The 21,999-nt window shown below is 44.7% G+C and overlaps 1 long non-coding RNA gene across 1 annotated transcript in view; it reads right to left on the bottom strand.

Annotated features, from left to right (window-relative positions):
• LOC138672116 (uncharacterized) overlaps positions 1 to 15,321 on the bottom strand; it is a 166,611-nt gene extending 151,290 nt beyond the window's left edge. Inside the window, exon 1 of the long non-coding RNA XR_011319587.1 lies at positions 15,238 to 15,321. This is a non-coding gene — a long non-coding RNA (uncharacterized lncRNA). The remainder of the gene's footprint in view (positions 1 to 15,237) is intronic.
• Between the last annotated feature and the right edge of the window lie 6,678 nt (positions 15,322 to 21,999).

Genomic DNA, 21,999 nt, shown 5'->3' with positions numbered 1-21,999 from the left:
TGCTGGGATTTGACTAAAGGCCCCTTCACATTAAGCGACGCTGCAGCGATACCGACAACGATCCGGATCGCTGCAGCGTCGCTGTTTGGTCGCTGGAGAGCTGTCACACAGACCGCTCTCCAGCGAGCAACGATCCCGAGGTCCCTGGGTAACCAGGGTAAACATCGGGTTACTAAGCGCAGGGCCGCGCTTAGTAACCCGATGTTTACCCTGGTTACCAGCGTAAAAGTAAAAAAAAAAAACACTACATACTTACCTACCGCTGTCTGTCCCCGGCGCTCTGCTTCTCTGCACTCCTCCTGTACTGGCTGTGAGCACAGCGGCCGGAAAGCAGAGCGGTGACGTCACCGCTCTGCTTTCCGGCTGACCGACGCCGGAAATGAGGAGTAATGAGGAGAGGGATCTGCAGGCCAAGGCCCAGACCAGCAGGGCCGGACACGCAAATCGGGGCCCACTGAGGCAGGGCACCATAGTTGCCTTCAGACTGAAAGGAGGCTGGGGATTTATAAAGGAGCCTGACTTACTGGCAGAGGTGTTTGTTAACCGGCGGGATGTGGAATCTCACTCCCTGGAGGGACACCCAGATCGGGATCTGTATCCAGGGGATCGTGTGACCTACACCCGGCATTTCGGCGAGAAAAGATGGTATGCCCTGAATGTCAGGTAATGCAATTACACAGCTCCTGATTCAGTGGCTACTAGACCTGAGACTTAAGCAGTGCCAACTACACCTGGAGCCAAAACGGTCTCAGATGCCACTCTAGCTGTGGCACTAATCCCTACAACATATACAAAGCTGACAGTCTGTACACTAACTACCTCGGAGACTGCGATAGCAACACCACCGATTGCAGTATGTTCTCAGGCCACTCAAACACTGGTGGCAGGACGTGATCCGACTGTGCATGACTTCATTGGCAATGACCTCTGTTTCACCTGGAGTAACATTAGCACACGAACTTCCCCGGTGGGAGGGTGAAAATCCCAGGAATTACCCTGGAAGCAACAGACGCCATAGCAAGTAGACCATATGTGACTGTAAAAAGTTTAAGAGTTAATTTACCTGTTAAGGTTAAAATTAAAGGTACACTGTGATCATGGACGATGAATGATCAAGAGACTTTCCCTTGTAAATAGCACGATACACTGTGATCATGGACGATGTATGATCAAGAGACTTTCCCTTGTAAATAGTTCTTGGCTAGATGAAGAGAATGGGGCATCAGACTGCGCTGCTCGCCTGTCAGGATAATGTACCAGAGAAGTCCAAATAGAAGTAATAGAGAATAGACTTTATTTCTACGCGTTTCGTGGTGATCACACCACTTCCTCAGGACAGTCTATAAACATACACATACAGGGTCTTGTATTTATAGCAAAAAAAGGCACATGGAGACACCTCCTTTCAAAGAAAAAAAAAAAAAAACACAAACAAGAAACACCACACCCAGTGGGTGGGGAATCTGACCTAAACACATATTCAAACATATATGTACATCATAAAACACACGAAACAATCATAAAATATAATTGAGTAAAGCACTTAAAACCATTGCTCATACATGTAAAAATCTAAATAAAAAAAACACATTAAAAAGAGTAGTCAAGCAAATGAATAACTTTTACAAGCTAGGCAAGTACAAGAACCTACAGTGTTAAAACATTTATTCTTTGTCAGGACCCTGCCACTGATGTTTTGAACCATTGAGCCATGGGTGGGGTGGATTGGATTGGATTGTTTTGTTTGGTGGTAGGTTCACAAGAGTCTGTGAAATCAAAGAGATAACAGTGGAAAGAAAAAAAAAAAAAGAAAGAATCCCTGAGAATTATTTTTTATTTTTGTTTTTTCCTTCAATTGAACAAATCAGTTGTTTCGTTGAGTCCATGGGGATTTATGGTATTCAGCTTGTGAATCCAGAAGATCTCTTTTCTGTTGAGAGTCTGGACTCGATTGGGATTATCAAGGGGGACATGGTCAATAGGGATCACCCTGAAGGATATCCTTTTGTTGTGATACATTGCATAATGCCTGGAAAGGCCATGCTGTAAAAATCCTTCTTTTATATTATACCTGTGCGAGTTTATTCTTTTATGCAGCTGTTGCGTTGTCCTGCCCACATATAATTTCTTACATTCGCATATAATGACATAGATGACAAAACTGGATTGGCAAGTCAAATGGTATTTGATTTGAAACTCATCTGAATTTCCACTGTCTGATGAAAAAGTTTTTGCATCATGAATGATGCTTGAGCAACATAGGCATCTCGGGATGCCACATCTATAGGAGCCTTGTCTGGGCTTTTTTGTAGAGGGATTGAGATCCTCTTTTTTCTTTAGCCGGCTGGGGGCCAACATGTTTTTCAATGTTGGGGCCCTTCGAAACGTTATCAGGGGATTGCTAGGAAGAAGCTTCCCCAATATGGGATCATTGAGAAGTATGCCCCAATGTTTTTTCAAAACCAGGCGAATTCTCTTGTTCTGGGCTGAAAAAGTGGTAATAAAATTGAAGCGGAACTTAGTATCAGATGCAGATTTTTTTGTTTTTATATTATTAGAGATTAAGTCAATCTGTTCTATTTTTTTGCTTTCAGAGAAGGCTCTATGGATCAATTTTTTGGGGTAACTTCTCTCAAGAAATCTATGTGATAAAACTTTTGATTGGTTAATGAAATCTATATCCATACTGCAGTTCCTCTTGATTCTTTTATATTGGTTGAGTGGAATATTCCTCAACCATTTGGTGTAGTGTCCACTTTGATAATGGACATAACTGTTCGAATCCACAGGTTTGAAGTAGGTTCTTGTATGAATTTTTATATGGTCATGAAAAAAAGTGAGGTCAAGGAAGTCAACTGTGTCAGGGTTTACTACAGGGGTGAAACCCAAACCCCAGGTGTTGTCTTCAATGCTCCTGAGGAATGACCCCACATCATCCTTTGAATTATCATAAATAAAGAATAAATCATCTATGTAACGTTTGTAAATGATGATGTTGGGTGCATGTATACTGCTGTATATGAAAATGGACTCGAAGATGGCCATAAACAAATTTGCATAAGTTGGCGCCACCTTCGAGCCCATTGCGGTCCCAAGTATCTGATGATATAGAGTACCATGTGATTACCACTTTTTCAGCCCAGAACAAGAGAATTCGCCTGGTTTTGAAAAAACATTGGGGCATACTTCTCAATGATCCCATATTGGGGAAGCTTCTTCCTAGCAATCCCCTGATAACGTTTCGAAGGGCCCCAACATTGAAAAACATGTTGGCCCCCAGCCGGCTAAAGAAAAAAGAGGATCTCAATCCCTCTACAAAAAAGCCCAGACAAGGCTCCTATAGATGTGGCATCCCGAGATGCCTATGTTGCTCAAGCATCATTCATGATGCAAAAACTTTTTCATCAGACAGTGGAAATTCAGATGAGTTTCAAATCAAATACCATTTGACTTGCCAATCCAGTTTTGTCATCTATGTCATTATATGCGAATGTAAGAAATTATATGTGGGCAGGACAACGCAACAGCTGCATAAAAGAATAAACTCGCACAGGTATAATATAAAAGAAGGATTTTTACAGCATGGCCTTTCCAGGCATTATGCAATGTATCACAACAAAAGGATATCCTTCAGGGTGATCCCTATTGACCATGTCCCCCTTGATAATCCCAATCGAGTCCAGACTCTCAACAGAAAAGAGATCTTCTGGATTCACAAGCTGAATACCATAAATCCCCATGGACTCAACGAAACAACTGATTTGTTCAATTGAAGGAAAAAATAAAAATAAAAAATAATTCTCAGGGATTCTTTCTTTTTTTTTTTTTCTTTCCACTGTTATCTCTTTGATTTCACAGACTCTTGTGAACCTACCACCAAACAAAACAATCCAATCCAATCCACCCCACCCATGGCTCAATGGTTCAAAACATCAGTGGCAGGGTCCTGACAAAGAATAAATGTTTTAACACTGTAGGTTCTAGTACTTGCCTAGCTTGTAAAAGTTATTCATTTGCTTGACTACTCTTTTTAATGTGTTTTTTTTATTTAGATTTTTACATACTGATAGGAATTCTAGATTGTGAGCCCAATCGGGGACAGTGATGATAATGTGTGCAAAAACTGTAAAGCGCTGCGGAATATGTTAGCGCTATATAAAAATAAAGATTATTATTTATTATTACATGTATGAGCAATGGTTTTAAGTGCTTTACTCAATTATATTTTATGATTGTTTCGTGTGTTTTATGATGTACATATATGTTTGAATATGTGTTTAGGTCAGATTCCCCACCCACTGGGTGTGGTGTTTCTTGTTTGTGTTTTTTTTTTTTCTTTGAAAGGAGGTGTCTCCATGTGCCTTTTTTTGCTATAAATACAAGACCCTGTATGTGTATGTTTATAGACTGTCCTGAGGAAGTGGTGTGATCACCACGAAACGCGTAGAAATAAAGTCTATTCTCTATTACTTCTATTTGGACTTCTCTGGTACATTATCCTGACAGGCGAGCAGCGCAGTCTGATGCCCCATTCTCTTCATCTAGCCAAGGATCATCACATCGGGGCTTGCAGCAGCCGCCAATGCTAAGTGCAGTGGTTGTGTCTTACACAACCATAATAGGTGAGTGAATTTATACTATCTCTCACGAATATTCCCTTTATCTCGGATAAGACCCTATGTGCGCTCTATATTCCTTCTAGCTACCTTGTAAATAGTTAGCATTTCTTAAAGGGCCTCTTATTAGTTTTACCTCACATATTCAGTGTGAGTAGAAACTTCTTGTTTAATGTTGCACCACAGAACTAAAACTGTCTGGCATGACAGAAGACGTGATCATATATGGAGACCAGCTATGCTCTGCAGTCATGCCCAGAGCCTACGTGCGGGGTTTGGGATGGTTCCCTCATAGCACACTGACTGGAGGGAAGCCTCTGCTGGGGGCCCACTAAAGCTTGTTGAACTTTGTTAAGAATTGCACTTTAAGGGAAAATGTTTTACTAATGTTTTACTGCCTTTATTTAGGACTGACCTGGTAAGCTCAAGGAAGAAGAGTTCATTGACAACAGTGTTAAAGTTTATTGCAGATATGCTAAAGTTTAAATGGAGATTGACAATGTTTTATACTTTCTTTGATAGAATTGTTATTTAAACTGCAACGTTAAAATTTGGAGAGCCTCCCATAAAGGTATGAAATGTTTTTCACCTGTTTTACCTGTTGACATGCATGTCTAACATTTTTTCTCCAGTTTCTTTGAAACACCTGTTTTTGCTACGTTTCAGCCCGCAGATGTGCTGGGGGATATGTGGTACCCCTGGGGTCAAGTTGCCACATAGGTACTGCACCTCATCCAGAGGTGTGGTATCCAACTCTCAGGTAAGGAGGGAGCACCACCCAGGACTCTAACACTCACATCCAACAAACACCACTTCAGTCGGGGCACCTGGGCGTACCCTTGGAAAGGAAGGCCTCATCCCAATCTGGATAGGAATGGGTGCTGGGAGTGGGTGGAGTAGGTAAAGTGGGGGAGGAGCTAATTAGAGAAGAGTCTGAGAGAAGAAGTGGAGCTGAGCAGATGTGAGGGTCTGTAGTTCCTGACAGCCTGAAGAGAGAATTGAGAGGGAGAGACAACAGGAAGCTCCTGGAAGGACAGATGAGGTCCTAAGGGCACGGGTAGTGCAGAAGCCACCCGTGGAGCCCGTATCCAGATGTGGAGGGACCAGATCGCAGACAGCGGACTGGCCCCAACTTAGTGGAATACTTCAAGTTCAGCTAAGAAACCGGAGGCTGTGGCTTTTGCAAGAGTCACAGCCACATCCACCCATACTTCGCCAAAAAGGCAGCCGTATAGATTCCAGGGGACTGAAAGGACAATGCCCGACAAGGTTAATGATTGCTGGCTTGGGACACTGTGAGTAAGGTGCTGGGCAGGAGAAGTGGAAGCCAGTGTATTGAAATGGCCAGAGAAAGGCATATGAAAGGAGCCCTGGAAAGGTGCATCGCAATTTACCTGGAAGTTTGATGGACCACTGAGCCGGAGAACACAGCCTCCGGCTGGTGTTTGTGGACTGGAGAACTGGGAGTAAAAGTGGAAACTGCACCTTACTGCGTTCTTCCTACAACCCCAGCCCAGCATTACCACCACTGTCATCTTATCATACAACAATTAGTGTTGAGCATTCCGATACTGCAAATATCGGGTATCGGCCGATATTTGCTGTATCGGAATTCCGATACCGAGTTCCGATATTTTTGCGATATCGGAAATCGGAATCGGCGTGTGCAGTACGGATGGTTCCAAGGGTCTGGAGGAGAGGAGACTCTCCTTCAGGCCCTGGGATCCATATTCATGTAAAAAATAATGAATAAAAATAAAAAATATGGATATACTCACCCCTCCAGCAAACTTTGGCTGTCACCACTGTGAGCGTCTGCTTCTGTTCCTAAGAATGCAGTGAGTGAAGGACCTTCGATGACGTCACGGTCACGTGAGCGGTCAGGTGACCGGTCACCTGACCGCGACGTCATCGAAGGTCCTTCACTCACTGCATTCTTAGGGACTGAGGCAGACGCTCGCAGCGGTGACAGCCAGAGTCCTTCGGAGGGGTGAGTATATCCATATTTTTTATTTTTATTTTTACATGAATATGGATCCCAGGGCCTGAAGGAGAGTTTCCTCTCCTTCAGACCCTGGGAACCATCCAGGATACCTTCCGATATTTGTGTCCCATTGACTTGCATTGGTATCGGGTATCGGTATCGGCGATATCCGATATTTTTGGGATATCGGCCGATACCATCCGATACCGATACCTTTGAATATCGGAAGGTATCGCTCAACACTAACAACAATACATCTGCTCTGGGCTTAGCTCTACCTGTGGAGAGCTGCACCAACTATGTCTGCAGGATCTGAACTGCAGCGTCGGCCACCATCTCATTGCCGAATACCACGGGTGGCGTCACAAACATTTTCCCCTTTTTCTCATAAACTTTATTTTCCCCTTTAATTAACTTTTATTGGACACCCAGGGTGTTAAGGCTATGGGAACGCACCGAGTAAAGGTAGGAAGCAACAAGGTGCTTTCGCAGCTTGGCGTTCACCGTGCAGAGATATCTGCTGCAAAGTAATGGTGGATAAACTCTGAGCACACACGTGGGTTAAGCTTCACCCCGTGTGAACTGAAAGCGATATCTGTTGCCGCACAGAGTCGCGCTGTACATCGAAAATGTCGGTGATACCTAGGCGCGGAGGAATAGCCAAACAGTAGACCACAGAGTTAACCTGTTCCAGAACCTTGAAAGGGCCTATGTAGCGAGGCGCAAACTTAGTGGACTCAACTCGCAGCCTGATGGTACGAGCGGAGAGCCACACTAAGTTGCCAGGAGCAAAGGTCGGAGCGGGGCGCCAGTGTGCATTGGCAGAAACCCTCATTCTCTCCTTGGAGGCCTTGATGGCATCCTGTGTGTGGTCCCAAATGTCACGTGCCTCCACCGCCCAGTCTGCCACCCTAGAATCGGTGGATGACATGGGTATGGGCACAGGGACACACAGATGTTGGCCGTAATTAAGGAGAAATGGAGTCTGCCTGGTGGAGTCGGCTATGGCTTTGATCAAAGCAAATATGTTTTATGAACAACGCCGCCAAGGCCCGTGCAGAAGGTAACCGTGGAAGCAGCACCAAGTGCACCATTTTAGAGAAATGATTGGTGACTACCCAGATAGAGGTCAGCTACGAGACTTGGGTATGCCCACCACGAAGTCCATCCTGACCATCGCCCAAGGCCAGTCTGCCACCGGCAGGGGGAAAATTAGCCCAGCAGGCCGTTGCCAAGGAGACCAATTCTTGGTGCAGGAGACACATGCCCGAATATAGTCAGAGTTTATCCACCATTACTTTGCAGCAGATATCTCTGCACGGTGAACGCCAAGCTGCGAAAGCACCTTGTTGCTTCCTACCTTTACTCGGTGCGTTCCCATAGCCTTAACACCCTGGGTGTCCAATAAAAGTTAATTAAAGGGGAAAGTAAAGTTTATGAGAAAAAGGGGAAAATGTTTGTGACGCCACCCGCGGTATTCGGCAATGAGATGGTGGCCGACGCTGCAGTTCAGATCCTGCAGACATAGTTGGTGCAGCTCTCCACAGGTAGAGCTAAGCCCAGAGCAGATGTATTGTTGTTAGTGTTGAGCGATACCTTCCGATATTCAAAGGTATCGGTATCGGATGGTATCGGCCGATATCCCAAAAATATCGGATATCGCCGATACCGATACCCGATACCAATGCAAGTCAATGGGACACAAATATCGGAAGGTATCCTGGATGGTTCCCAGGGTCTGAAGGAGAGGAAACTCTCCTTCAGGCCCTGGGATCCATATTCATGTAAAAATAAAAAAAAAAATATGGATATACTCACCCCTCCGAAGGACTCTGGCTGTCACCGCTGCGAGCGTCTGCCTCAGTCCCTAAGAATGCAGTGAGTGAAGGACCTTCGATGACATCGCGGTCAGGTGACCGGTCACTTGACCGCTCACGTGACCGTGACGTCATCGAAGGTCCTTCACTCACTGCATTCTTAGGAACAGAAGCAGACGCTCACAGTGGTGACAGCCAAAGTTCGCTGGAGGGGTGAGTATATCCATATTTTTTATTTTTATTCATTATTTTTTACATGAATATGGATCGCAGGGCCTGAAGGAGAGTCTCCTCTCCTCCAGACCCTTGGAACCATCCGTACTGCACACGCCGATTCCGATTTCCGATATCGCAAAAATATCGGAACTCGGTATCGGAATTCCGATACAGCAAATATCGGCCGATACCCGATATTTGCGGTATCGGAATGCTCAACACTAATTGTTGTATGATAAGATGACAGTGGTGGTAATGCTGGGCTGGGGTTGTAGGAAGAACGCAGTAAGGTGCAGTTTCCACTTTTACTCCCAGTTCTCCAGTCCACAAACACCAGCCGGAGGCTGTGTTCTCCGGCTCAGTGGTCCATCAAACTTCCAGGTAAATTGCGATGCACCTTTCCAGGGCTCCTTTCATATGCCTTTCTCTGGCCATTTCAATACACTGGCTTCCACTTCTCCTGCCCAGCACCTTACTCACAGTGTCCCAAGCCAGCAATCATTAACCTTGTCGGGCATTGTCCTTTCAGTCCCCTGGATTCTATACGGCTGCCTTTTTGGCGAAGTATGGGTGGATGTGGCTGTGACTCTTGCAAAAGCCACAGCCTCCGGTTTCTTAGCTGAACTTGAAGTATTCCACTAAGTTGGGGCCAGTCCGCTGTCTGCGATCTGGTCCCTCCACGTCTGGATACGGGCTCCACGGGTGGCTTCTGCACTACCCGTGCCCTTAGGACCTCATCTGTCCTTCCAGGAGCTTCCTGTTGTCTCTCCCTCTCAATTCTCTCTTCAGGCTGTCAGGAACTACAGACCCTCACATCTGCTCAGCTCCACTTCTTCTCTCAGACTCTTCTCTAATTAGCTCCTCCCCCACTCTACCTACCCCACCCACTCCCAGCACCCATTCCTATCCAGCTTGGGATGAGGCCTTCCTCCCCAAGGGTACGCCCAGGTGCCCCGACTGAAGTGGTGTTTGTTGGATGTGAGTGTTAGAGTCCTGGGTGGTGCTCCCTCCTTACCTGAGAGTTGGATACCACACCTCTGGATGAGGTGCAGTACCTATGTGGCAACTTGACCCCAGGGGTACCACATATCCCCCAGCACATCTGCGGGCTGAAACGTAGCAAAAACAGGTGTTTCAAAGAAACTGGAGAAAAAATGTTAGACATGCATGTCAACAGGTAAAACAGGTGAAAAACATTTCATACCTTTATGGGAGGCTCTCCAAATTTTAACGTTGCAGTTTAAATAACAATTCTATCAAAGAAAGTATAAAACATTGTCAATCTCCATTTAAACTTTAGCATATCTGCAATAAACTTTAACACTGTTGTCAATGAACTCTTCTTCCTTGAGCTTACCAGGTCAGTCCTAAATAAAGGCAGTAAAACATTAGTAAAACATTTTCCCTTAAAGTGCAATTCTTAACAAAGTTCAACAAGCTTTAGTGGGCCCCCAGCAGAGGCTTCCCTCCAGTCAGTGTGCTATGAGGGAACCATCCCAAACCCCGCACGTAGGCTCTGGGCATGACTGCAGAGCATAGCTGGTCTCCATATATGATCACGTCTTCTGTCATGCCAGACAGTTTTAGTTCTGTGGTGCAACATTAAACAAGAAGTTTCTACTCACACTGAATATGTGAGGTAAAACCAATAAGAGGCCCTTTAAGAAATGCTAACTATTTACAAGGGAAAGTCTCTTGATCATTCATCGTCCATGATCACAGTGTACCTTTAATTTTAACCTTAACAGGTAAATTAACTCTTAAACTTTTTACAGTCACATATGGTCTACTTGCTGTGGCGTCTGTTGCTTCCAGGGTAATTCCTGGGATTTTCACCCTCCCACCGGGGAAGTTCGTGTGCTAATGTTACTCCAGGTGAAACAGAGGTCATTGCCAATGAAGTCATGCACAGTCGGATCACGTCCTGCCACCAGTGTTTGAGTGGCCTGAGAACATACTGCAATCGGTGGTGTTGCTATCGCAGTCTCCGAGGTAGTTAGTGCACAGACTGTCAGCTTTGTATATGTTGTAGGGATTAGTGCCACAGCTAGAGTGGCATCTAAGACCGTTTTGGCTCCAGGTGTAGTTGGCACTGCTTAAGTCTCAGGTCTAGTAGCCACTGAATCAGGAGCTGTGTAATTGCATTACCTGACATTCAGGGCATACCATCTTTTCTCGCCGAAATGCCGGGTGTAGGTCACACGATCCCCTGGATACAGATCCCGATCTGGGTGTCCCTCCAGGGAGTGAGATTCCACATCCCGCCGGTTAACAAACACCTCTGCCAGTGAGTCAGGCTCCTTTATAAATCCCCAGCCTCCTTTCAGTCTGAAGGCAACTATGGTGCCCTGCCTCAGTGGGCCCCGATTTGCGTGTCCGGCCCTGCTGGTCTGGGCCTTGGCCTGCAGATCCCTCTCCTCATTGCCTTATATCAGGCATTGAGATCCTTGTTCTCTGCCTCCCACTTAAGGGCTATCTGATGACTATACCCCTCCCAGATAAGGACTTCCACCTTTCCTCCTTCCTTCTGTTCTTCCCCAGGGAACCCGATTAAATCTGTCCCCAGGTTTGCCCAGCGGTACACCACTTTCTCCGCTTACACCTCCCCTGGCAGATTTGTGGGCTGGAGCGGAGCCCTGAGATGACTCTCTGTATCTGAGGACAGGTCCCAGTCCAGATGTGTACGAACCCAGCCAGGTTCGCAGACTGGCGGAGTGGTTAATGGGCCCACTAAAAGTTCCTCAACTACCAGGGGCATGATCGGCGACAGTACCTGCTTGTGGTGTTATTCCGGTATCGGTCGTTGCTTCTGCTGAGATCAGGGGCCAGCGGATTGAATGCTGCTCCACTTGCTTCACCTGCAGGGCCGCTTTCCACCTGGACACTGTGGACAGTTGCATCTGCAGGAGTTGGTTGTTGAGCTTCTCTACTTCAGCCCTCAGGAACTCCGGGACCTCTGCTTTCAGCTGGCTGTGGCTTTCATCCAGTTGGTTGGGGGAGCCCTTTGCTTCCACCCCATGCTTCGGGTCACTACCACTCGCTATCTTGCCATCTGGGTCTTTTCTTGTACCCAGGTCCGGTTCCGGCTCTCGCCTTCATGGGTGGAGTTTTTCCCATCCATCCAAGATCAGGAGGTGGATATTGCTGGCTGACTGACAGGTTCTGAGGGCACAGAAATACTTAGAGAGGACAGCCATGATTTTCGTGCCCTTACTCTGGTACCACCCATGTCGACACGCCCCTCAGTGCACTGTGCGGGACAGCAAAGGCAGCAATTAAATAGTTTAACACAATCTCTGGTGCACAGGACTCGATTTATCGGGTCGGTCCATCCTGTTCATGATGCCAAGTTGGCAGCACCTGCTAGGGCCATGGGGCACTCGGAGCCAGGTCAGATGGTTCTTAAAGGGGTGGTCACGGCAGTGGTGACCCAGTCCGTGGCCCTGGGCACACAATAAAAGGGAATGAGGGAATCTCGATGAAAAAGTTTGTAGGGAATAAAGGGGGAAATGTTTGTGACACCACCCATGGCATTCGGCAATGAGATGGTGGCCGAAGCTGAAGTTCAGATCCTCTGGGGCCGATGGTGATGCAGCAGAGTTGGTGCAGCTCTCCACAGGTAGAGCCAACTCCAGGGCAGAAGTTGTGTTGTATGATAAAATGACAGTGGTGATAATGCTGGGCAGGGTTTGTAGAAATAACACAAGGACACAGTAAAGTGCAGTTTCCACTTTTACTCACAGTTTTCCAGTCCACAAACTCCAGACGGATGCTGTGTTCTCTGGTCAGTGGTCCAGCAAACTCCCAGGTAAATTGGGATGCACCTTTCCAGGACTCTTTTCATATGCCTTTCTCTGGCCACCTCACTACTCTGGCTTCCACTTCTGATGCCAAGTGCCTTACTTACAGTGTCCCAAGCCAGCAGCCATAAACTTGGTTGGGCGACGTCCTTTCAGTCCCCTTGATTCTATATGGCTGCCTTTTTGGCGAAGTATGGGTGGATGTGGCTGTGACTCTTGCCAATGCCACAGCCTCTGGTTTCTTAGCTGAACTTGAAGTATTCCACTAAGTTGGGTCTGGTCCCCTGTCTTTGAAATGGTCCCTCCACGTCTGGATACAGGCCCCATGGGTGAATTCTGCACTACCCATGTCCCTAGGATCCCTTCTGTCCTCCTGGGAGCTTCCTGTTGTCTCTCCCTCTCAATTCTCTCTTCAGGCTGTCAGGAGCTGCAGACCCTCATGTCTGCTCAGCTCCACTTCTCCTCTCAGACTTTTCTCTTTTTAGCTCCTCCACTATTCTACCTACCCCACCCACTCCCACTACCCATTCTATCCAGCCTGGAGTGAGGCCTTCCTCCCCAAAGGTACGCCCAGGTGCCCCGTCTGAACTGGTGTGTGTTGGATGTGCAGTGTTAGTGTTCTGAGTGGTGCTCCTTCCTTACCTGAGAGTGGGATACCACACCTCTGGATGAGGTGCAGTACCTCTGTGGTGACTAGACCCCAGGGGCACCACATTAGAGTGCCGCCCCTTTATGGCTGTATGTCCTGGTGCTGTATGTCAGACAGCTGGGGATATCACAGCACTTGTGAATCCCATTGTACTGACACTTCACCAGACTCCTGCTGTGATTGTTTTAATCTTGTGATTTAAATAAAGCTGTGGCCATTGTGACAAACAAAATAATGTGTTTTGTGTATTTATTCCACTGCCTAGGTTTAATGTAGTTATGGTTGTTTTAATGTGGAGTGGGGGTCCGTCCCATATCCAAAAGTCATAAAGTCTGCTCAAACAGCTGTGCATAGGTGGAAGCATCAAATCAAATGTGTGCCCCAGGTGCAGGAAAACCTAGATTACCTCTGGTGACAGAGCATCCTATCCATAAATACCAAAAATTCTATTGACCCTCAATAATAGTGACAGCAAAACTGTAGATTCCCATAACTATGAAAAGCATACAATCATCATAAAACTAAAAAGGAAAATGCATCGAGTGTCTATTGTTGAACAAATTGCTACAACTGTAACTTTGGCCTAGAATGACTTTAATGTCTGTAACTTCAACACACTTGTCATGATGATAGTATATTATTCACCTATAGGTTAAAGAGATTCAGAATATCAGGAAATCGAATCTAACCTTCTAAGTGTAACCTTCCCAAAATGGCTGCAGCGTAAAGATTTGAACGGTGATGCCATTAAACTGCTTTTTGTTTATAGCTTCTGAAATTGCTCCCAGCCTCAAACCAAGTAATAAAAGTTTCTGATTATCTATGTTCAGCCTGGTAAATATTCACTTGTATATTCTGAAATTGCATTACCAGTAATTTACAAATATACATCTATTACCCAAATTGCTCTCTTCAGAAGCAGAAGCAATTTGGGAAAAAACAGAAAATGTTGCCTATATTCAGTCAGTTCAAGCAGCATGTCGATGTGGAGATGGCTGACGGCAAATTTTAACAGCCCCTCTGGTTCTCCCATTCACAGAATACAGGTGCTGAAAACAATGCCTGTATTCTGCTGACAACCACATGCCAAGCACTTGTAGAAAGGTTGATTTTCCCATGGCGTAACTCCCTCATTACTAAATTAAAGATTCTAATTAACTGTGAGACTATAATTCTCTAATAATTAAGTTAGTAAACCTTGACTTTAAATGAGAATTTTTAAGCTGAAATGTTTTGGCTTAATATTAGGATATTCCATATCATTATGAAGAACAGTGGAAAGTTGATCTCTGGGACTCTGGGAACGCAAAAGAGCAGAAGTTTATCCTCATACCATGTGTCTCCTCCCGAATCTGATCACATTCACATTCTGTTCAGGGTTCCACAAAACACATCCCATTCTAACACGCAAAGATAGAATATGCAATAGGACCCTGCAGTCTGAGTCGACCCCAAAAATTCCCTGTCATTTAAGGTAAGGTGCTCTGCAGCTTTGCAATTCTAACATTTATTAGTGATCCCCGAAGTCATTCTTTACAGTGGTTAAAACCCTGTAAGCACACCTATAAAACATTATCATTTCTGGTTACCTATAAAGTAACCTTTGCCTTTGGAAATAATTGTGATGGTACACAAGTCTTTGAAATATGAAGAACTCTTGATTTTTAACCCTATTTGAAAGATCAGTCAGCAAGTAACAAAATCACAAGAAATGACGGAAGGGCAATCTCTTGTGAACCCGCTGTGAGACAATACCGGCAGGCATCTGTTTAATGGACACTTCACTTTTAAAACTGTGTTTTCGTGTTTCTTCCTCTGCCTCTCCTCCACGTATTTCACGCTATGCTGGATTCACAGACAATACTGCAAACCAAAGCAATCAAATCTACAGAATGAAAAGGTTTGGCCTAAGATTAAGTAACCTGTTGACCTCTCTACAGCTTTGTAGTTACCTCCCACCAATCCTTCTTCCCAACTCTATCATGAGCAATGTCTCTGGGGGTCCATTGCTCTTCCTCATTTTATGATGGAGATAGGAATGATCAGGGTCCGCAGGTCAGCTATTCTGCTCCTGAGCCTAAAACAGCCGAGCAGCAGAAATGTCAGTCACCCTGATGCAGTATTGATTCGTTATTCTATGCTTCGATCCACTTACTTACTTTCATCTCGAGACGTCTCTGTCTTATTGTAGTTGGCTGGTGATGTAGGTTTAGTGCTTGAATGTGTGTTACTTCATCAAGCTGTTCATTCTCCTAGCAAATTCGGAATCATGTTTCATACTCACGTGAAACTATTCAGCTGTGATTTCCTTTTAATTTATGCATAGCAAATACGTAGTGCAAATTTGTTCTGCAGCACAGTAAACACCAATGTGACACTAACTTCAGCAATAAAGTCCAATCACATGGCAGTAATAAACCACATACTGCAAATGGGGAAGCAACGACGTGCTGCAGCCTTCCAATAGAGTATATAATGCTGAATGTAGCTAGTAGAGATGAGTGGGTCTTTTGAAATTCAAATTTAACCATTTGCTGAATTTTACTCCGAAATAACTATACAGTATACTGTGTGTACAGCACTTTCCTATATATAACTTAGATCTTTGAATTAGTATTCACAGACTGAGACTAGCACTGCATCAGCACTGAAGTAATACCCCACAAATCAGATTAGGAATGGAAGAAGCGTCCATGAGGACTGAGCTCCAGCATCAATGAGAAAATGGTAAAACATAACTTTTACTGTGCAATTAAAAACATGGAGAAAAAAAGCATAAAAAAGATTAAGAATCCATAAACTTACACGTTTCGGGTTAGTAAGTCTTATTCATAGCTTCCCACACTCCGTGCACCATATCCTAACCAAACAAGGTTTACCAGGGTTCTCTTGTGAATACAAGTGGTTTTCACACTGAATTTTCCTGATTACCATTTTTTTCTCCTTCTGTGCAATCAGATTAGGCCTTTTTCCATCACTAGGTGAAATGATCTCCTATCCCTACTCTGTATCAAATGGTGCCTTTTGACTGACCCAAATCTTTTATACTGCCTGTTGTAGCCAACATGATTGGTAGCACTAAACCATGCAATGTGATAGCTGCAATGCATTATGGTGAAGCCAGCCTGGCCGCACCTGACGCCATTAGCCCACTTTGAGTAACTACCATATTTTTCGGACTATAAGATGCATAGGACCATAAGATGCATCCCAAATTTTGTTTTTGAAAATAGCAGAAAAAATATTTTTATAAGATGGGGGTCCGTCTTATTGTTTTAATTTAAGATATCTTACCTGAGGGCCAGCGGTGGAACAGCAGGGTCACAGAAGGCATGGTCCCTTCCTCAGGAAGCCGGCGGCGGCAGAAATGGAGCAATGCTGCAGTCCTGGGGTGCGATGCTGTGGGTCCATTGTCGGCAGAGAGGCAGAGCATGGAGCAGGGTCCATTCCTCAGAATGATGGCGGCAGAAATGTGGCAACGCCAAAGCCTGGTGTCTCCAGTGAGCAGAGCCAAGTGCATCACAGGTTTCCCTGTGGCCATCTTCCTGAAGTCAGGAAAATGGCCACCGGAGGCAGTTCATGCACAGATTGAGATCTCGGCAGCCATCTTCCTGAATCCGAGTCTTGCCGAGATGTCAATCTGCACACTAACGGCCTCCGGTGGCCATTTTCCTGAAACCACTGGCAGACTAAGGCTTCAGGAAGATGGCTACAGAGAAAACAGTGATGTACTCAGCTCTGCTCACCGTGGACACCGGGCCACAGCATCTCCACATTTCTGCCACCGGCATCCTGAGGAAGGGACCCTGCTCAGATGCATTCTACACAACCCACCGCCACAGCATCCACACACCACTGCCACCACTGGTTCCGCTACTACATCACTGCCACATCCCTCCGGTAAGCCTGCGTTCGCAATATAAGACGCACACCCCCATTCTCCTCCCAAAATTTTTTTGGGGAAAAAGTGTGTCTTATAGTCCGAAAAATATGGTAAGTAACCATGATGGTGGTTTTTATTATTGTCTGCATTCCAACAGACATCCCTGTCACAGGTGAGCTGCGGGGCAACAAAAGTCCCCCTAGACTTTCATGCAGAGGTGTAGTTAGGGGTTTAACACAGGGGTACAAGAAAAAATATCTGAGTGCTACCTTAACCAATTATCCATGTTTACTACTACATTGGTGCATTCTTATCATGAGTGTAGGGCAGGGGTTCCCAACCTGTAGCTCGGGAGCCACATGTGGCTCACAGTCCCATGAATTGTGGCACACGATTGTCTGCCAGCTTGGTGCATTAGCTCCAGGTCTAGCAAACAGGTATGAAGAGTACATCAGAAAATGGTGAATTTTGGAGTAGCCCTGCACAGAAGAGCAGATCTGGATGCACCTATACTGGTCTTAGGGGATTAGAGATGTTTTAGGTATGGGGATGACATTACCTGTCACAGGAGGTTCTTGAAGCTGGATATGTCAGTGTGTTGTGAGTTCTTGATTGGAGAATACTTAATTGGGGCATTGTGGTAACCTCTGGATCTTAGTGTACTGCTTTGGAGTGAGTTCTCACTGGTTGGCACTACATTGAGGAGGACAAGAGCAGGATGTTGCTCATGACCCCCTCTCAGAGCTGAATGTGGCTTGCGACCCTCTATCAGTGCTGAATGTGGCTCTCTAGCTCAAAAAGGTTGGGGACCGCTGATGTAGGGTAACCTCCGTCGACGACCATGCAGTTACTATAATTAAATTCTACACAAGGACCAACACTGATATTATCACCATGCAGTGATCATATACTGGTAGATAACAGTCCTGCAGAACATATTAGAAATTACAGTTCAGCTAGTCTTCAGATAGTCACTTACAGGTGACTTTTCCCAACTTTTCTTTCTGGCCCAGAATGCCATGATAACTTCTTCCAGCCACAAGTCATTTGTAGAGTTTACAACACAGACACATTTAACTTCTCACATTTCCAGCACAATTCCCATCTATTCCCAACATGTGAAAACTCCTCAGCCAACTGCCACCCTAAGGGCTCATCTCCACTTGTGAGGAAAACGGATGAGTGCAATCCGATAAAAAATCGGATTGCACTCGGACCAATGTTAATCAATAGGTGACACTCCATTTGCGATTTTTTTTCCCAGCCGAAATTGGACTGAGAAAAATCTGTGTCGGCTGAGAAAAAAATCGCAGCATGCTGCGTATTGCTGAGATCCTCGGAAGTCAATGGGTGCGAGAAAAAAAACGCATGGAATACGGACCATCCGTATTCCATCCGTTTTTTACGGATACCTTACCATTCTGTGGCACAGAACACTGTAAATAGTCCTGAAAATGACTGTATAAAATATTTGCAGAGAAAAAAAACGGATTGCATACGGATGTCATACGGATGTAAAAACGGATGATGCGATTAAAAATCGCATGACACTCGCATGACAATCGCACACGTTACATCAGTTTTTTCGGTCCGTAAATCGGACCGTTTTTTTCTCACACAAGTGGAGATGAGCCCTAATGCTGAGACTTTTGATGCCTTATATGTAACTATTACTGACCCTGCTGTGTAACACATAAATAGTACTCCTTTTGCTGCCACAAATATTAATGCCCACCACTGTGCCCCATGCAACATAAAAAACGTGTTATTTGCGCCCTCTAGATGATACAATTGCCCCCTAGAAAATAATATTGCCCTCTACAAGTGACCTAGAAAACAGTTCCCACATCCTGTCCCTAGAAAGTAATAATGCCTCTCTATAATTGTTTTTAAGTGACCACTTATTTAATAATGTCTCCTGAGTCCCCCCATGTACAGTAATAATGGTCACTGAGACTCCCATGTACATCTCCCCTATACACAGTATGATGTCCCCACAGCTCTACTGTACACAGTATGAAGCCTCATAGCTCCTCAATACAGTGTTTTGCCCCCACAGCTCCCCTATGCACGGTATTATACCCTTACAGCTCCCCTATAACACTAGGATAGGCTCATAGCTCCTTGATGCACAGAATGATGTCCCGTCAGATCCCTATATAAAGTAGAATGATGTCACAGTCCCCTGCATACAATATAATGCCCCATAGCTCTCCTATGCACAGTGTGATGTTCGAACAACTCATCTATGCACAATATGATATCGCCACAAGTGCCCTATACATAGAATTATTACCTCTATGACTCCCTATACACAGTATGATAACGTCACCAGCTCCATATATGCAGTATCTTGTCACCTTAGCTCCCCTTTACACAGTGTGATGTCTCACAGCTTCATATATACAGTATGATGCCCCTGTAGCTCTCTTATACTGAGTGTAATGTCCCAACAGCTCCCTAAATAAAGTGTGAAGACCCTACTGGTTTCCTATACACAGTATATTTTCCCCTATACACAGTATAAAGTATCCACAGCTCTCCTATACACAGTGTGATGTCTCCACAATATGATGGCCCTCAGACTGTATGATGGCCCTCAACAGTAGCCCTCCCATAGTATAAAGACCCCAAAGTACACCTATGCACAGTATAATACCCAAAAGGCCCCTTATACAGAGTCTGATGGCTCCTTCAGTAGTTCATAAACAGTATAATGCTTTTGAAGTCCCCTTACACAAAGTAATTGTTCCCCACATTGTATGATAGCCAGCCAACCCAGTTCTCACTCAGCCCCCAAAGCAACCTACGCACAGTATAACCCCCCTATGCAGAATCTGATGCTCCCATTGCTACCCTATGCACAGTATAATGTATGAATATTGTATAAGTACCATTGAAATAAAACATATGTCTAGAAGTGGGAAACACAGGGCACAATATGGTGATACCCTATGGAGGGAGAGTGGGTAAGTGCTGGTAATGCTCACCTGCGGAGGAGGAGTTGTGACATGCACAACTCATATGTATGCATGTGGAGTAACAGCTGCTGTCCTGTGGCCGGTGGATAAATCCTCCAGGAGATTATGTATTCAGTTGGATAAAACACATTAGATGGGCTGCGCTGCTGAAGTAAACTGATTCCTCAGAAATGATGATGAGAATAATGTTTTTTATTCACAAAGCATTTCAAAGCCGTGATCGCGTCTCTATCAAGTGAATACAAAAAATAACACCTACATGTCCATGCAATTGGATCCATGAAATAAAACATAAACAACCTATACTCACTTACGATGGATCTTAGCAAGTCTGCCGGCAAACAAAAGCAAGGTCCAGGCAGACCAGTGCTCATCGCACTGGGACATGAACAGAACGCAATGACATCCCAACGCAAGATCATCATCACGTCACTTCACCCCAACTTGGGTCTTGTTCTTTGCTTCATCTTGACATTCTGTAGGCCCCAGGTATAAAACAATCTACAGCTACTGAACAGATAGCGGTGGTGCAGGGGAGGCCATGTCTGCCTGATCTATCAGCATGCTGATACAGTTAAGATGGTACTCGCTCCGAGTCGGCCCCTCTGAGTGAAGGGCCCGCGGCATCACTGCTACATTAACTATACTACTGCTGCCATTGATGTATACCTAACATTGGCTGCACTGCATTTCATTAGTATTCCAAAAATTGCATGTTGACATGTTAGGCAAAAGTATGGAAAACGTAAGTAAACTAAAGTCAGCACTTATTTTGATTTGTTGCAATTATAACAAACTACAGAATAATCTCATTGTAATATGTAAGCAACACAGTGATTAATTCATTTTAGCTATGCCCAAAAATTGGTAATAGTTAAATGGGAAAGTAATATCCTCATTTAAAAATGGGAAATAATGTCCTCATACGAGTTGTAAGTACCAATAAAGGGGAACAAATTATTAAATTAGCAATGAAAAAAATTCCCAAAATACAATACAATATGTTTTGTAAAAGAGGAACATGCTCAACTCTACTGACTGCATTGGGAATTTGTTTGTTATGAGTGGGTGGTTAAATAAAGACGACATGTGCTTGAAAAACTTCCATATTATAAAAACAAATAAAAAATCCAGAGTGCTTTAAAGTTTCCCCACTCCATGTATCTCACTTTTATATTTTGAGTATATAATGAAGTATAATGGACATTATGAGCTCAGACATGTGTATAATTGAAATTATATAGTTATGAATGAGGAATACCCTGAAATGACTGGTTCTTGCCTTTACTTGTGACAAAATCATATCGCTTTACAAATGATGTAATCTTGATGAATGCATAAATTAAGAAACTAAGTGCAACAGTAAATAGCGGTACAGAACTATACCAACTAAGGTTTGACATTTATCACTCCAAAATAGTAGAATTCTTCTATATGTGATTATCTGCCACATTTATGTAATTTCTTCACCACACACAAACTAGAATTATGCTGCAGCAATAATTTCACCGTGTTTTACCAGCTAATCTAAGATGATCAATGTGGCACCCCTAGGGGTATTTGCCACAAAAATAGTTACTGACACTAAATACAAGTACTAAGATAGCAAAACTGCACTACCACCTCCGGCCAGAAGGGGGAGCTCCAGAGACTCCCCTTGATCCATTCTGGTCTGAGAGAAAAACTGGCAGTTGGGCTAAGGAGCTGAAAGTGAGAGGTCATACAGCTGAATTTCTAACAGCCCTGTGACTGTTTCCAGGCCTAAATCACTGGCCTGAGGAGAAGAGGGACAGAGAAAAAGGACATTGTGAGAACCGGGTAGCATTAATCACTACCCAGAACAGGCGCAAAGACGGATACCGGATCCGTGGCTGTATTCATTATATATAATACAGCAACTGGAAAAACGTGAGGTGATATCAGCTTCACTAGGGCCGGACGCAGCAACAGACACAGAGTTCAGCGGTACTCCTGGAGGGGGTAAGCCGATAAAAGGACTCGGGTTGCCCGTTGAACCAGGACCCGGAGGGGACAGATTGGGCCGGCAGCCAGT

The sequence above is a fragment of the Ranitomeya imitator genome, chromosome 3, assembly GCF_032444005.1.
Source record: "Ranitomeya imitator isolate aRanImi1 chromosome 3, aRanImi1.pri, whole genome shotgun sequence".
Classification (NCBI taxonomy): domain Eukaryota; kingdom Metazoa; phylum Chordata; class Amphibia; order Anura; family Dendrobatidae; genus Ranitomeya; species Ranitomeya imitator.
This window is presented reverse-complemented; position numbering and strand designations above follow the sequence as displayed.